This window comes from Etheostoma spectabile, chromosome 1, assembly GCF_008692095.1.
Source record: "Etheostoma spectabile isolate EspeVRDwgs_2016 chromosome 1, UIUC_Espe_1.0, whole genome shotgun sequence".
NCBI lineage: Eukaryota > Metazoa > Chordata > Actinopteri > Perciformes > Percidae > Etheostoma > Etheostoma spectabile.
The window spans coordinates 19,285,664-19,298,480 of NC_045733.1; the positions used below are offsets into that span (position 1 = coordinate 19,285,664).

The 12,817-nt window shown below is 38.5% G+C and overlaps 1 pseudogene; it reads right to left on the minus strand.

Annotated features, from left to right (window-relative positions):
- Window positions 1-12,817, minus strand: part of LOC116692148 (40S ribosomal protein S17-like) — a 15,782-nt pseudogene that overhangs the window by 2,262 nt on the left and 703 nt on the right.

The following is a 12,817-nucleotide window of genomic DNA, read 5'->3' on the forward strand; positions in this document are numbered from 1 at the left end:
TCTAGAGCCGCTGGCTCAAGCCATTCGCCATTCGATTATGGTTTCACCAATATGCATTTGTAGTACACAGCATCATCTCTCATTATTTGCGGACATTGTTTTTTTTTTATTTTTTATTTTTATTTTTTTTTAGAGAACCCCTCTCACTCTCTTCCTCACCTTGTCATTTTAGGGCTTTAAAATAAACTGGTCAAAGTCTACACTGCTTCATTTAAATGATTCTACCCGCAACTCAACCATCACTGCTATCAACCCCATTGTTAAGCAGTTTAAATATTTAGGCATTAAGGTCTTTCCCTGCTTAAACCAGATTATTAAACGTAACTATTCTGTTGCTCTTAATAGCGTTTTAAAAGACATGGAAAAGTGGATGGGTCTCCCCATGTCGATTGTGATTAAAATGAATGTTTTACCCAGGGTCTATTGTGAGCTCTATGCTTTCTCTCTCCTCTCCTGCTGGCTAGTGGCGTAAATTGCAATCAGCGATATCCAAATTTATCTGGAAATGCAGGCGGCCGTGACTTAAGAGGATAAAAGAAGATGGCGGCCCTACAGTTCCCAACTTTAAACATTATTTCTGGTCTATTATCTTGAGACCCCTCCTTATTTGGTTTAATCCAGGTACATCTGTTTGTAGCGTACCTAAGAAAGTGCTATGACAGAGCCTTGGTCACTCCAAGGCTTGGAGATTAGCGGAAACATACTGCCAATACTGCCATTACCAACAGTTTAGGTCGGCCCTCAAGGCATACGGTGTCCCTAGGCAGAGGCCTCAGCCCATCCATCCTATTCGGAAGTTATTTACAGTGCAGCCTAAAAACTGTGCTATGGTATCCAGGCTTCATCAGTTCTTGGTGATATCCGGCCGCACTGCCCTTCCTATTGAGAGGATCTGGGCATGTGATTACCCAGGACTGATTGTTGATCTTGACTCGGTATGATGTATGGTCTATTATTCCAGTATCTTGCAATCCAGACCATCAGCAGATTCCCTACAATTTCATTCATGAAAATGCCCAACATGAAAATAATTATAAAAGCTCAAGGTACATATCTGTACATGTTCTGGGAGTGCGCTCCTGTTGGTCAGTTCTAGAACAGTATTGCATCCAAAGTTTCCGCAGTGATTAATGTTACTGTACCCGTTACTGTAAATGTTTTGATTCAGAATGACCTTTTAGCCTTCCAGCTCTCTGAAGCTAAAAAAAAAAGTGCTGTATCATCCTTAAAGTCCATGTTATAACTTTGTGCTGTAGCCTTTTCTTTTGTTTGTGTATGTGACTGATTCTTTGTCTTTGTCTGTCTGTTTGTGTGTTTCTGTTTCTGCACGTGTTGTTTTGTCTCCCTCCCTCCTGTTTTTCCTCTTTGCGTTTTTGTGGCCCTGTGTTTGTTTGTAACTGTTTGTGAATGTTTTCTGATTATAAAAAAATAAAAATAAAAATGTTAAAACTAAAAATAGTTTATATAAAGTAGAATAGTAGTAATAGCATGTCTTGGTTGACACGCCTCTTCAACATTGCGTGGAAGTCTGGGACGGTGCCTAAGGGGATTTGACCCCGACTATGCTGGTGCTCCATGATGTGTTGTCCTTAATGCTTTTTTGGGTCCTTTGGAGATGTTACTCCTAGGGTGATTGTGATCCTTTGATGCCTTTGATCTTTGATGCTTTGTCCAAATATGCTTTTGATCCTTGATGCTTGTGATCTATGATGTTTTTGTCCGTTGTTGCCTTTGATCCTTATGCTTTTGATCCTATGTGCTTTGTCCTATAATGCCTTTATCCAATATGCTCTTATCGTTTGATCATATGATGATTGGAATCTAGATGCTTTTCAATCCTGCAGTGCTTTTGATTCCTTTGCTGTGTTGATCCTATGGTGATTTTGTCCTATGATTGCTTTTGATCTTATGATGTTTTGATCCTATGTTGGAATTGGATATATGAGCTTTTGAGCTTTGGATGCTTTTGATCCTGTGAGTGCCTTTTGTCTATGGGATTTATCCTTGAGGTTTTTGATCTATGTGCTTTGTGATCTTGATGCGGGAGTCCTTGGATCCTTGCTGCTTGGGACCCACATGTTTGAACCTAGAGGACGTTGACGGCCATCGGATGATTGTAGTGACCAATACGCTTGCTAGGCGTTTGATCCTTATGATTGCGTTTGGGGAATCTATGATGACAGTTGATCTTCAGGATGCTTTGAACCTTGATGCTTCTGATGGCATTTGATTGACAATATGCGGTTGATCGCGTTGCTTTTTAACGTCTGATGATACTTTGAATCCTTTGACTGTCAACACATACCATCACTAGACACCAATATCTAACTCTAGATTTTACACTATTTTTTCTTTTTACAAATTCATGGGCAAGAAAACCTCATTTATATGAAATGTGTGTTTTGTCAGAGTTTTTATTTTAAGAAATAAACAACCCGCACAAAATTCAAAAAGTGTGAGAATTATCCTTTTTTTAACTTGCAGACTTATATGGCTTTTTATAATACACCATCCATTATAGTTTGGACAGGGATTGGCAAAGAATCCCAAATGTCGGGTAGAAACTGTGTTTAAAACGGGGCACGAATTTAGACCCCAAGACAACAGCGAGTGTTCAGACATTTAGTGGGATTCACTGGATGCTGGTCGCGTGTCGCTCTCTGACCTTACTGCATGACTGTGTAGGTGACATCAGACAAGTGGTTGACGCCACTGTGGACATGCTCATTCGGAACGTATGTAATGTATCATTTAGAAACAATGAATTCACAGTCCTTGGTAAAAAAAAAAAAAAAAAAAAAAAAAAAAAAAAAAGTGAAGAAAAATAACCTTCTGATATACAATTAGTGTCGATCTTTATAAGAGGATTATTACACTATGATTTCACAGCTCCTTCTGGTGTTTTGAAGTTTCATTCCAATAGTAGTCTATGACGTGCAGGTTGAGAGTAGCCACGGAAATGCCTACAAGAGGAAGAAAAAATAATAAAAGAGAATTATTTTCCGTAAAAACAAGAAACATTAGTCAGTGACATGGTTTTTATTTTTATGTCCCGTTACAAGGACTGTAATAGGTGTGTAGGGTTTTGTGACTTTTTTGTAGTTGTAAAATCAATCACCAAAAATGTTATAGGATAGAGAATTATTTTCTTGTCTCAGAAAAGATAATCTGCAAACTGGTCGACCTCCCTGTAAGACTTTAAAAACTCTGTGGAAATACACAGATCACCGTAGAAATACCTTACGACAGGGGGTGTGGTAAAAACACTTGTCTAAACGGGCCGATAGAATAAACACAAACTGGAAGTTACTATAGTGCCTTAAATTCATAATTTTTAACATGAGAAAAGGTAATGCTCTGTCTCAGAAGGAGTGAGCAACCGTTAACTTGTATGTACTGGAATCATGTCTAGTCAGCTTTTCTGATGGTGAGGTTAGACAACCCAGCAGAACCGTAACATTACATGTCTGTCATTGTTCAGTGCTATTGTGTGTGGTGCCAGGCCCTTGGAAACTAACGAATAAACATGCTAGTCATTAATGGCATAATTACACATGGAAGTCCTGTGCAAACAACCGCTTATACTTTATCTGATTTATATATGGGAATGGTGCAAAATCTAAATGAGTGAAATAATTGGCTTTGAATTATTGAATCCTGCAGTTGGGAATGAGAATCTTCAGTCCATAACAAAAAACTGAAACTTTTCTTTACTAACAAGAGCAAAATACATGTGTTTTACACTTACCAGAATTTTGAGCAGTTTCCTTTGGTCGTGGATCCACTCGATGAGTTCTGGTCCAGTGCAGAAATCTTGAAAAGATGAGATTAAAATAAATTTAAAAAGCGACATATACTGTCTGAATTGAGTCTTTCCTAAAAAGTGCAAATAAACAGTTTTAAAATACAAGGTGTTGGTTCTTGCTCTCCTTTACACAATTCATTATCACCTAATAGAAACGGCAAGATGTGTGTGATGTGTTTATCCGTCCTAAAAACAGCCAAAAGAAGGAAATCACTGGCAGACCTTGGACGTAGTTGTCCCTCCTCTCTCTCTCCTCCTCCTGCAGCTGATGGAGATTCCTCGACGAGGGCCGCGCTGATGCGTTCATCAGGTGTGTGACATACCTGAGAGAGAAAGGGCACAATATCTGACCAGCATAAGGCACACTTCACAACAAAGATGCTGCATTGATAATTTTTGAGTTTACTTTATGAATTACTGGAACTGTAATGTCTTTGTACATTATAAGTGTGGTGAGATCTACTCTATCGTAAAGTGTCTTGAGATGACGGTTATGATTTGATTCTATAAATTAATTAAAAAAAATGAACTGATATTAACTTAATTTTGATGATTACCATTTACTGTAGCAGGAAAGATGGTTACGGATAACAACTGCCATTGTTCTTCAGTTACATATAACCGATCACTTAGTTTATCACAATTTTAAACATTACTGGATCTTCTAACAATTCATAAAAATCTGCAATGTGAAAAACACTAGGGAATTTTTACTAAACATAAATAGTGTTAATGGTTCTTGTGCAAACAGCTCTCAAGTTTCATTATACGTAATAATTACATATATTGATACATATTGTGACTCACGTTCCCCTGAAAAATTGAATAAAAAGGAAACTTTCTATGTAAAATCAAAATAACCAACCCAATTTCAGCATTTTCTTTCTAGTAAACTCAGTGAACACAATGTTCTCAATGCTGTGGTCATTGTAGAGCTTCTTAGTGTTAAAAAAACAGCTATTTGAGGCTAGGTAGGACTCCCATTCAAAAGGCCATTGACCAAAAAACGAAATACGGTACATCTTTGAAAATAGCTAAATGCTCTTAACAAGGTTTGATGGTCATTACACAAAAAGACCCTAGGTTGCATTTTTTGGTGAAGAGTATGCTTTAACTCAAAGTGTATTTACTGTTCTCCCTGTTTCCTGCATCTACACATCGTGTGTGTGGTGTGTGTGTCGTAATGCAATGCGGTTCCTCTGGTGACACTGAACAGCCTGGTTTAATTTCATCCATCACCATTAGAGGTGAACTTAAAAAGCTGCTAACAAACAATCACTTAATAAAAACACACTTATAAAAAAAAATCACTAATAAATGATTGATAGGTAATTAAACTTTGTTAAGTAGTAAACAGTGGTAAACATGAATGATTAATTTTTACTAATATAGAATAATGCCTAATGTCTGTATACAGTTTATTGTTGCACAAATTACATATTTGTTGAATAATTACAAATTATTTGTAAACCGCCAACAAACATTATTTGGATGGCTATCATAAAATGGTAACAATGCACAATAGGGGGAAATATGAATCCCGATTTTTTATCTAGAATTGAACCTTAGCTGTGTGGTCCTCCCCTATCTCTCTCCCCCTTTCATATCTACCACTGTCACTAAAATAAGGCAAAAAGGCCCAAAATTGCAATATTCCGCAATATATTGCAATTTTATCATTTATTCCCAATTTCAAATGTCCAACAAAAGGAAATTTGTCAACAGCTGTTTGTATCTGAAAGAGATATATTTCTCTGTTTGTTCATGTCACTTCAATTTTATTGCTGCAAATGGGATTGTCAAGCAGACAAACTGACCAACAGTATATAATAAAAGATCGATACTTGGCGCTGTATATCAATACAGATATTCCATGAAATATGCCATACTATGCTGATCAATTCTAATACTAATTTTTATTTTTTTCTTACACTATGATGAAATATACTCAGTCATAACATTTCACCGACAGTGAAATGACAATGGACTCAAGTGAATTAACCATAACTTTGCCATTTATTAACGAGGATTATTATATGTGTTACGATACAACGGATGGAACACCAGCTAGCAGTGAGTGCAACGGTTTCAGTGTGCACACTCCAAAATGAACCCAACAGTTGAAAATGGCACCAACTTACCCTGCAATTTTGTTGCGCAGAGGCTTGCTGGGGTAATGGCAATCTCTTCGCACACCCGCTTGTTGGTGTGAAGTCACTTCCAGGCGTGTGTAGTATTTCTCAATGATGAACCCTGGCGGCCTTCTTGACGTCTTGGGTCCTGACTCGCCCCTAAGAGAAACCAAACAAGAGATGCTTCAGGTTTATACAACTGTGAAAATTACGCGATATCAGACGGAATTCTCCATTTGAGGAGGTGGGCATTCAAGGTCTGGATATAGGCAAGAGAAATAAAGTATATACCAACTTCTAGAATATATTATGTGGAGGAAGGGACCTGTGATAGTTGTCTAGTTGATATTTGTTGCACGTGGACTGACATATGGTCAAAACTGGAATATTTCAGCTGGAATGGTAGTTCAACTATTAGAGTCAAAGATCTGGCGATCACTTACATATCAATGGTTTGTAGTGTCAAACACAACTATCACTACCTCTTGGCGAGACTACAAAGTCTAATTTGCCAATAACTACTATCTAAAGTAAGATGACTGAAATGAAACGCACTGTTGCGTGCTCTGGAGGAGACTACTAGAACTGTGGGTCCTTGTAAATTCTGGAGTGTGGTTATCTGTTAATGTCTCAGATAACTCTTGTTATGAATGATACTATAAATAAAATGAATTGAAAGCGGTACATTTTTACCAAATCTATAAACTTTCTCAGTTAATGTACTGCACAGGCATCTTATACGTATATTGAACTAAGGGTCCCTGCGTGTCCTCCAATGCGTTTAAAGGCCAAGTACATGCATATTAAGCAATTTAATCACGAATATTAGAGAATAGAAGGCACACTTACTGTACTCTGCCCTTGCGCTTCAGGTTTTAACTAACCAAGTCATAGACAATTTTTTAAATAAATGTTGAGTCAACAGTCATAAAGATTTCGGAAAAGTTTGGAAGTATACGTTCCAGTAATAAAACCTGAAATAATTGTAAACTTGTAACGTATAACTACCATGACGCTTTTAGTGCCTCTAACGACGGTTGCACTGGCCGTTGAGAAGGCACAGCTTTGCTTTGTGAGCATTTCCAAGCAGAGAATGACATACCCAGGGCGAACTTCATGTCAAGAGTCGGTACAGGTGATATTACTTATGTTTTCTGACCGTTTGGTTTGCCAGTAACCTCCAACATTTTTAGCCCGTGTTTCCATATATTCCAAACCACTTAAGTGTCATTATCCCAGCGTTTTAAACGTCTGTTCCGTATGGGTGCAGAGGGATGCTTGAAACGCTTGATGGACGGACAACAATGAGGATTGAAAAAGATTGTGGGGCTGGTGAGTGAAGTGTTACTGCGTTACCCACCATGTGACTGGACCGGTGGAAAAGAGCCACGGATGTTCATCGGAAGTGTATAAGTTTCGACTCGCTGTCACACATCACCACACGGCCAGCAGGACGGACTACCGGCCGGGGTGAAAGGTGCACAGGAGAAAGACAACTGTCCCCCACACACTTCATCAATGTGGATCGAGTTCTTACACTCTCTACAACTGTAAGTATAATTTTTTCCAAAATGCACCACAGAGCGCCCAGGAAGTATTCGCCTGCTGGCCCTCAAAACTTTATGACTCCGCCTCTAAGGTCCGACACACAGACACAACACACTTAGAGGGTTTGAAACTGGACAATATACTGTATTGTGCATTACACTGGGTAATGTGTGCAATACTCAACTGCTGCATTACTTTATTATTACTTTTCAACCATTATTACTTTTCACCATGCCAACCTTATATGTGATTTGTAAATATGTATCATAATATACTATGTAATATCACACTCCTAGATTTCTTTACTTTCTTTATTTATATTTTCTTATACTGAGCAACTGTAAACACAGATTTCCTCGGGATCACTAAAGTATTTCTGATTGATTCTGGGTCTATTAAAAGAAGAAATATCAAAATGAAAAATCACTAAGCAACTCTTTCATTTTTTTTCATTTCCTATTTATTATACAGGAAAAAGTTAGACAAAGTAACATTACATACATATGAAACGGGCCAGACTCAGTTTAAAACTGGTTTTCAGCAGTTCCCGTTCTGCAGAAACACAAAACATGGTTACAGCACCGTAAATAATTTTTATACACTATCTTTTAATAAGATTAAGTAGATTAGATTAGATAAACTTGATTCATCCCTTATTCATCAGCAGCAGTTTCCTCACTAAGCAAAAAAAACAAGTGAACACACAAAACAGCAAACAGCAGACAATGAGCAAAAGGTATTGGAATGACTGGTAAAGTGGCATAATAAAATACTGTAAAGTGCGGTTGCCATTTACAAAAAATTTTATAAGCAGGTGTAATAAGTGAAAATTAATTGAATATGTAATTAAATAATATATGGGAAATAAGTGACCATAATATAAATATATGAACTGTGACCATACTTAATCATAATAAAAAAGTAGTAGGACTACATTTAACAATGAAAAATATAATGGCAGATAATATAGATATACAGAGAGTGTGTGGATAATTGAAAAACAGAAAAGAAACTACATTATCAGATGTAGAGTTCGACAGTGGCCGGGACTAACGACCTGCGGTACCCCTCCTTCTTACGCCGTGGGTATAGTATAACTATTAAATAATACTATTACGTATAACTATTTCCTCATATTCTGCTGTTATAGATTGACATACAAATATTGTGCCTGCTTATATGCTGACTTTGCTGCTACTAACAACACCACTGTGTCAAGTTGCTTGAGCAACCTGTACAAAGTTTAAGTACAATACGCAAATTCATGTGTTGCCTTGTATTTGATTAAAGCAGCTTATATGCTTTCTATTTTCTATTTTCTCTGCAAGTCTATTGACAGACTAGTATGTCCAACTCTGCGGCTAGGTGCTCACCCCCACAAACTTGGTCTTACATCACTCCTATCCTGAAGAAGCTCCACTGGCTGCCAATTAAGTCCCGATTAAATATAAAATTCTCCATACTGACTACAAATCTCCCAGGACCTGCACCTCAGTACCAAACAGATCGCTCCACCATACCTCAGTCACGGTCCCTGCGGTCTCTGACAAGGACCTGCTTGCTGTCCCTAATTCCAGGCTCAGGAATTTGGTGACAGAGCTTCTGGTCAGTGGCCATCGCTGGAACAAGCTTCCCCTTGACATTCGTCGCCTCCTCTATTATACCTTTAAAACCCAGCTAAAACATACTCTTCAGAGGCTTAGGAATTAATCTCTCCTGGCCTCTCACTTCATCTTTAACCCCCCCCCCCCCCGATTGTTAAGCGTCCTTGGGTTTGTGAAGAGCGCGTATAGAAGTCAAAGTTATTATTATTATATTTTATTATTATTTTGATATTCTATACTTCTATTATTATGTTTGCTTTTCTCTATGAATCCATACTTTTTTCTGTTCTTATGCTGCTGCAACACCTGAATTTTCCCTCTGGGGATCAATAAATGCTCAGCGTATTTATGTAAACAAGTTGCAATAAAATTATTCAATTATCAAATCTATTTGTGTATTAAATTGCATTACATATTTATATTTTCATATGACATGTTTTAAGTTAAAAATATATTTTTTGTTAGTAATTACTACGGAAGCCGAGAACGGCCATGAGTTTTTTTCTATGCTTCTCGGTCCATAATTTACATGTGGCTTACTATACAATCATTAACCAATATAGCTATATATGTCTAAAAAATAACATTTCAAGATAAACATGTAATAATGATTTCTGTCTTATTCTGCAAATGAACTATTAAGTACAACTGTTGAATGCAGTAGTGCTGTAGAAAATGTACAAATATATTATCTTTGACATGTAGTGGAACATTTTTTGTGGACCCTAACAAGACGGCAGCCAATCCTATACAGACACTAAATCCAACTAGTTTCCTTACTACCACTCCTGCGATAAGTATCTCTTGACAACGCTCAATTTTGCAAAATTTAAAAAGACTAATTATTTATTTTTGACAATTGATTGATTTTTTAAAAATGGGAATGCAATTCCATGGGACTAAGTCATTTTAGCTTTAAGATGCTTTTGGAACAAGTCTTATTGACTTATGTAGTACATTTTTATCCAAAATATTTTTAACAGATTTCCCCATATTATACAGATTTCAACCTGAGTCAGCGTTTACTTTTTTAACTTTTCTCTAAACTTTTTTTTTTTTACTGTGAAAGACTGGAGAGGTTAGATTCATCAAGCCTCTAAAAAATATTGAAATAACATAAAAAAAACATCACAACTCACTGCACATACTGTATGTACAACCTGTGACAAGGTAACTTGCATTCATTTAGAGGCATGCACATAGTCACCATCAACTTTGCAACTCAATTGGATTGCAAAAGTTGCTGTACCACATTTAGATCTTTTTTTACGATTGCTATGACAATTTTTCAATACAAACATTTTTAAACTCAACACAGTTAGCATAAATCTGTTCTGCCAATTAACACATTGCCAGTTACTTTTCACACAAAATGCATACAGTTAACAAAATTTGAAATGCTTGAACTTCTTTTACACCACAAGCTCAACCAAGACCAACACACGGATTTTTACTGACAAATTCACCAATGCTTTCACATTGTGTCAGAAATGATACCATCAGTTCTCAACACTAACTTATAGGCTAATGAAAGAGAACAGCTGTTCAAAATAACACAAATATACCCCTGCCTTTTATTCCATTGCTACTGAGAAACAGCGGATTTAAGACTATGCAAATTGATCAATCACACTGATTTCAATCAGAAACACACAGTGAAGTTCTTTCAATCGCATGACAATTAGTTTTATTACTTATATGATATTCAGTGTGCGTTGTGCTGCAATAGCAGCATTGGCGCAAGTAACTATTATTGCCCATACTTATTATTTCTTTCCGCCAGATTTTTGCCCACTACTAGTTTCCGGAGCGTTGCCAACACAACGCACAGAAATACATTGAAATGTGTGTAATGATCGGTAATGGTGTGCTATGATTTTCAATGAGATTTTGCGGTTTGCCAGTTTTTTATTACTTCTTTATATGTTTTAGTGAGTGTTTGTACTTTGAAAGCAAAGATTACTGTAACTGAGTCAATTATTGTTGGTTACACAAACCTGGACAAAGCTGATTCTTTTTTTTTTTTTTAATGCTCGCACGAGGGAGGAAGACGAGTACCCCACAACTTCAGTTCATTTCCTTTTTTTATAAACCATACATTCTATAAAGCTACTCTGAGATGGCTCATTCTATTTTTTATTGAATTTCTGCAGCAAAGGAAACAAACTGCAGCATTTACTAAACCCAACAAAACCAAATGTAGAATGACTTCAATGAAACTGCAGTGTAAACAAATCTAAGTCAATAATATATGTCTATTGGGTAAGGAGCAGCCGACACATGAAACAATGCAGTTCCTGTAGTTTCACCTGAGTTAGTGTTGTATGACACGGGGCTATGACTGACTAACATGTTCCTAAATGTGGGAGAGACACGTGTTGTGTTTTGGAAGAATTAGTGATTTTGAGACATGTTGCAGTGTTTGAGAACTTAGTGTGTTGTGTTAGTGTATCATTGTATTAAAAAATGAGTGTTGTTCTACAATGTGTGAGTTTTACACATGAAATATACTGTTTTGGTCAACCGTTGTTGTAGGTGTGTTAAGAGTTTATGAAAATTGAAAAATTGATAGCAATTGTAAAACAATATTCTTCTTGATATTACTCCATCACACCCTCTTCATTAAGCTTTCCGGTATCGGGTCCGGGGGCAGCAGCTCCAGTAGGGACCCAAACTTCCCTTCCCAGCCACATCAACCAGCTCCCCTGGGGATCCGAGGCGTTCCCCAGGCCAGGTTGGAGATATAATCTCTCACCTAGTCCTGGGTCTTCCCGAGGCCTCCCCGCTGGACGTGCCTGGAACACCTCCCTGGGAGGCGCCAGGAGGCATCTTACCAGACCCGAACCACCTCAACTGGCTCCTTTCAACGCGAAGGAGCAGCGGCTCTACATCCGAGCTTCTCTAGGATATGAGTTCTCACCCTATCTCTAAGGGAGCACGCCAAGCCACTTGAGAAACCCATTTCGGCCCGCTTGCACCCTGGATCTCGTTCTTTCGTCATGACCAGCCTTCATGACCCATCGGTGAGGGCAGGATGAAATGCCGTAGATAGCGAGAGCTTTGCCTTCTGGCTCAGTCTCTTTTCGTCACAATGGTGGATAAACGGAGTGTACTACCCTACCGGCTGCTGCATTCTCCGACCACCATTTACGCTCAGTGTCCATCACTCGCCACATCATCGACAAAAAGCAGCGATGAGATCCGAGCCACCGAACTGAACCCCTCCCGCCCGACGACGCACTCATAACCTTCCATAAATATTACACAACAGGATTGGTGACAAAGCGCAGCCTGGGGAGGGCAAAACACCTCACCTGAACGAGTTCCGACTTAACTGCCGAGAACCCGGACACAGTCTCGCTTTGGCCATACAGAGATGGTGGCCCTAAGAAGGGACCACCCTCCCCCCATATTCCCGCAGCACTCCCACAATTTCTCCCGGGGACCCGTCATAACGCCTTCTCCAGATCCACAAAACACATAGACTGGTGGGCGCACCTCCCAGGCCCCTCCCCAAGATCACTTGCGAGGAAGATCTATCCGTTGTTCCCACTGCCAGACCGGACTTCGCATGTTCCTTTTCAATCAGTTGTCTATCGGACCGAACCCCTCCTTTCCAGTACTGTGAGAGACTTACCAGGAGAGCTGATAAGTGTGATATCCTGTACTTGGCACACACCCTCTGGTCCCCTATTTTGAAGAGGGGAACCACACCCCGGTCTGCCAAT